Below are 6,116 nucleotides of genomic sequence, written 5' to 3' on the forward strand. Positions count from 1 at the left end.
CTGTTTCTATCTAAAATAATTTGTGAAATATGCTTTTCTTAATTAAGAGTCAGACGGTTAATTTGAGGTATAATACTTTCAACTACACAGATGTAAAGGTAAGAACAGTTGGAAAGAGAATAGAGACCTCGTCTAAATACAGCTGAGTTCAACAAACCCAGACCTGTATTCTGTGCAGGTTAATGTGGTTAGATCACACTATGAGGTATGCCAGTCCCTTGCTTGGCAAAGCAAGGCAGTGGCCCATGGAAACCAATATATTAGCCCACTTCTGTTTTAATGTTGTTTTGTTGAGTTGGTTTTTGTTTGTTTTTGTTTGTTTGTTGGTTTTTTTTAATGATTAAGAGAACAGAGGTTGCAGGCAAGGCTAAAGTTTGTGATGGTTCTATCCTAGAATTCCCAAGTCAAGTTGGGGTTCACAAATTTTTCTTCTGTTCTCTGGTCATGGAAACTTCTAAAAGGGCAGATAAATAATCATTCCTGGTTGACAGGGCAAGCTGAATTGTCTCTTGCTGAAACGGAACGTTTCTTCCAGAGATGTATTGGCTCACACTGCTTAGTCTTAGATGTCTCTAAGGTTAGGTTAGGTCCTGAGAGAGCTGAGTTCTCAAAAAGAGCAAATGAGTTCACCTTTATTTTCATTGACATGATTTTACTACAGAAATTGCTGTAGCGTTTGTTCTTTTTATCTCGTCAGAGGTGGGTAGTACGGATCTGGTGATCTACCTTGGGAAATTGTTGACAAACTACTAGTGAATCAGGCCTCACCTGTACAGGACAAGAGTGTTAGAGCAAATTGTCCTTCAAGGATTCTGAATGACCTGCACTTGACTTAGCTTTCTGTTCCCATGTTCCTGTTTCCATTAGAAAAATTTTTGTCTTGTAGTTGTTTTGTACCTGTCTCCATTATGACTATTCTATGCATGTCACCTTTATAATAATTTTTGGAGCATAGTATATTTGTTTATTTGCATGTTCATGTTTGCTCGCTAGTTCATGGGTTCCTATAGGGCAGGAATTGTCTTTTCTTCTTGGTATTTCCAGGGACCAGTATGGTGCTCAGTAAATAGAGGTGCTTGATAAGTGCTTTTTGTATGAATGAATGAATGAATGAGTGAATGAATGAGGGAATCTCTCTGGATGCTCAGTAATGAGGACTCAGAAGTCTATCTGGATTGGTTGTTAATGTGGTCACTCTTTGCACTGTTGGCTGGTCTGACCACATGTGGGTCTGCTTTGGTTTTCTACAACATTGCTAATATTCAGGGTATTACTATATCCAAAGTTCTTCCAATGGAATTGCTTTTGTAGTTTGGATGGAAAAGCTGCTATAGTATTTCAAATGATTGTGAAATAATAAAACAAATAATAACCTCAAATGCCAGAGAACATTATTTTCATGGAACTTTACAAAAAACAGTTCTACAAGATCCACTTACAAAATATACACAAAAGGAGAAAATAGTGTTACAAGCTACTGAGTGCCATGTATTATTTTTATAATAGGAACAAGAATGTTTGCCATGCAGCAGTATGTGGTTAAGATAAAAATATCTTTTCAAGTTAAGTGAGGGCATTTTCTCCATGTTAAGCCACAGGATGAAACAATGAGAAGGAAGTGATTTATTGATTATAACATTTAAAGGTTACTTTTCTGAATCAATTCTTATTTAAATAAGGCCTTCTAGAAAGATAAAAGCATTTGGGATTTTGGAGGATCTGGGCATAAGGGCATAAAGACATATGCTTCCCATTGTTTGGAGCATATACGAGGGACAGAAATTTTAGATTTCTGATTTTATCTATTAGGATTGGGCAGGGATGTATATAACAGAAAGTTCCAAATAATAATGGATTAGACATATAAATGTTCGTTTTCTTTCATGTAAAAGAAGTTCTCAGGTAAGAGTACAGGATTAGTATAGAGATTCCCCTCTGCTTCATTGTCACTAACACTTGGCTTCTATTCAAGTTTGCCACATGGTTCCAGCATTTTTGCTGGAGTTCTAGCCATCACATCTACAATCCAGGCAGTAGGAAGGAGGAAGGGGAAAAGGGCACTCCTTCCTGCTGAATCAGCTCTCTTTAAAGGAACTTCCTGGCTAAAAGTTTATCAATTTTGTTTATCTTTTCTAAGAACCAGGTTTTAGTTCATTGATCTTTTGTATTTTCTTTTAGTCTCTATTTCATTTATTTCTGCTCTGATCTTCATGATTTCTATCCTTCTACTAAATTTGGGTTTTGTTTGTTCTTTCTCTAGCTGCTTTAGGTGTAAGATTGGGTTGTTTATTTGAGATTTTTCTTGCTTCCTGAGGTAAGCTTCTATCACTATAAACTTCCCACTTAGAACTGCTTTTGCGGTGTCCCGTGGGTTTTAGATGGAAAAGCTCTGCACAGGAAAGGAAATCATAAGCAAAATGAAAAGACAACCTACAGAATGGGAGAAAATATATGCAAACAATGCTACTGACAAGGGATTAATTTCCAAAATATACAAACAGCTCATACAGCTTAATATCAAAAAAAAAAAAAGTTATCAAAAAATGGGCAGAAGACCTAAACAGACCTTTCTCCAAAGAAGACATAAAGATGGCCAACAGGCACATGATGCTCGTAATCAGTAATTATTAGAGAAATGCAAATCAAAACTGCAATGAGGTATTACCTCACAGCAGTCAGAATGGCCATCATTAAAATGTCTACAGTTAATAAATGCTAGAGAGGGTGTGGAGAAAAGGGAACCCCCCTACACTATTGGTGGGAATGTAAATTGGTGCAGCCACTATGAAGAACAGTATGGAGGTTCCTCAAAAAACTAGAGTTACCATATGATTGAGCAATTCTACTCCTGGGCATATATCCAGAAAAGACAAAAACTCTAATTTGAAAAGATACAGGCACCCCAATGTTCATAGCAGCACTATTTACAATAGCCAAGACATGGAAGCAACCTAAATGTCCATCAACAGATGAATGGATAAAGAAGATCTGGTATATATATACAATGGAATATTACTCAGCCATAAAAAAGAATGAAATAATACCATTTGCAGCAACATGGATGGAGCTAAAGATTATCATATTAAGTGAAGTAAGTCAGACAGAGAAAGACAAATATCATATGATATCACTTATATTTGAGATCTAAAAAATTGATACAAATGAACTTTTTTACAAACCAGAAATAGACTCACAAATAGACTCACAGACACAGAAAACAAACTTATGGTAATCAAAGGGGAAAGGGAGGGAGGGATAAATTAGGAGTTTGGGATTAACAGATACACACTGTGATATATAAAATAGATAAACAACAAGGACCTACTATATAACACAGGGAACTATATTCAGTGTCTTGTAATAACCTATAATGGAAAAGAATCTGGAAAAAAAATCTATATATATGTGTGTGTGTGTGAGCACGCACACGTATGTATGTATAACTCAATCACTTTGCTGTACACCTGAAACTAACACAAATTGTAAATCAACTATACTTCAATTTAAAAAAATTTAAATAAAAAAAAAAATAAAGGAACTTCCTGGCAGCTCCCAGCCAATGATTTTCACTTACATCTCCTTGACCATTACTAGCAGTGAGAGAGGCAGGAAAAGACCATCTTTTAGCTGTGTACATTTGTGACTCCAAATAAAATGTGAGTTTTGTTAGCAGGGAAGACGGAGATGGCTGTTGAGTAGCAAACCAGCAGGCTCTGCTATGAAGGAAACAGATAAAACACAGCTTAAAAAACCCATAATACTTCTTGGAGTTATTGGATGATCAGAGTACCAATGGGAATATGCATGTATAAATACTCCAGATATGAACACATTTTATGCCCGTGACCAGAGCAGGGACGGCAGAGTACTCTTTAGGGGAAAGGCAGGTTGTTGATCTGTTGTAAAGCCTCATGCGGTAGTTAAAATTCATTATGTTGGTGAATTTATCAAGGTTCAGAGTTGACTTCATTAGAGATTGAAACTTGATTTTTTTTTTTTTAGCACACTAGAGTAGATTTGAGTCTTAAAGAGAAATTCAAATTACCCCAACTTAAAGGTAAAGAAAAAAAATCATAGATGTAGAGAAGCAAAACGTTTATTATTTTGCAATGAGAAATAACCGTCAGGGGGAGCAAAATGCTCACTGAAGTTTGCTTGGTGAGCATGGAATTAGAAAAAGACCAGATAAATCATCTGAATGTCTAAGAGAATCAGGCTAAAGGCAGGATGGGCTTGCTGTGGGACCAGAAGGCAGGTTTAAGGGCTCACTTCCCCTCTTTCCCTGTCAGCTCTTGTTGGACCTCTGCCTGTGTTGTCTCCTCTTCCCTGTATCCACGGATGTCCTCCTACCCTTCTGACTGGGACACTCTTGAGAGTTGTTAACTTTCAAGCAGATTACAGCCTATCTTGTAAGGTTGGGAACTTCACTGTCTCTACCAATGTGTATGAAGTTTAAATTTTAACTCTCAGAGGGCAGTTTAATTCTACTTACTTCTAAGTTCTCAGGAGATGCCTCAGTATAAGCCCCATAGGCTGCCTCTAATAAGCTGTTATATAGATATATATGGTTACAACCAGAAAATGAACATGACCCTTTCATCGTAGAGGATAAAAGGTGATGAGGAGGGTTTGTAAATCTGGAGTTGACTGATATGACTTAGCAAAAGGACTGAAGAAGTTAACATTTGTAAACAGGAAGTCAGTGTGTGAAAGCCTGAAACCAGGGTTGAATCATCCAAGACTCAAGGAACCCAACTGTTCAGCCAGAATGACTTGGTACTCAAGGAACTCTTAAGACAACGTATGGGCAGCTTTCATGTGTGTCTCAGTAATCTTGTGGTGTCTCAGTAATCTTGTGGAAGTGTAAGCTTTTTGAGAGATCTGAGTACATTGTCCTTGGACAGTCTGCTTTCTCCCTCATCACATGTGTGTCCTTTCCCAAACTGAGAGTTTAGTCAAAGAGGAAGAGGGGCCCTGATTGATTGAGAGCAGTTCTTCTTTAGTGAGATATTTTCTGAAACAATCAAGCTCTGAAGCACTGTTCTTTTGATCATTTCAGGGTGAGCTGGGATTTATTTTGTGTAAAAACTATGAGAGAGACTAACTCTGTTACCTTGTTCTAGGCTGGTTTAGTTGCTCAGGCATTATATTTGGACCTAACTGTTTTCAGTGCTGTCACTTTTTATTAAAACTGGATGGACGTAAAACATGAAGCTTTTTTCTGTGTCTGTGAGGAAGGAAAATATGCTCTGTCTACAGTCATGAAGAAGGGAGGAGGTGGGATAATTCAGAATGACAACAGTTCCCCTAAAACCTTGGAGCAGTTAAAAAAATTTTAAATTGAAGTATAAGAGCAGTTTTAAAATGTGGATATTTGCCTCATTTTTGACTCTCAACTTGTCTTTGAGGCCACAGATGGAATCAAATAAGCTCTCAAAGACAGAATTCCCCAAACTAAAATGCTATATTATTTTAGGCTATTTTGGAAAGATTTTGGTATGTTTAATAAAATACTACTTCCCTGAAAGGATCAGGGATACTTTTCAATTGCAGACTCCATCATCAGCTGCTTTTCAAAATAAACTGTTTATCTTCCAGTTTCAGAGTCACCAGACCTTCCATAGCTGTTGACAGAAGCTTCCTCTTTGGCAATCTTATCTGGTTGGACTATTGGATGTGAACAGCATGGAGTCTAAAATCAAAACACAACTCTCAGGTTTTAGTGACAAATTTTCAGGGTACTCACCAACTGCAATCCGAAGAAATCTCAACAGTCCTTTTGTTACATTAAAGAGACTTGCAACAATATGTTCCATGGATTTGAAATTTAGATGAGATAATTATTTTTTTAATGGTGAGTCCAGAGTTTCTACAATTCCTCCCACCCCTTTTTTTCTTATGAAGTATAGTCTTGGATTTCTCGGTCATAATCAGTATATTTTTAATGAATCAAAATGACACAAAATGGAATATTTAAAGAAACTTTTTTATTACTTTATTCTCAAAGCAGTTCTATACTTTTAATTAGGTTGCTTTTTAATGCAGTGCTTCCATTTGGCTAAGTATTCATAGTAGAATAGTGCTGGTTAATGGTTTCTAAAAGCCATGACAACAAA

The sequence above is a fragment of the Balaenoptera physalus genome (assembly GCF_965194825.1).
Source record: "Balaenoptera physalus genome assembly, chromosome: 3".
Classification (NCBI taxonomy): Eukaryota; Metazoa; Chordata; class Mammalia; order Artiodactyla; family Balaenopteridae; genus Balaenoptera; species Balaenoptera physalus.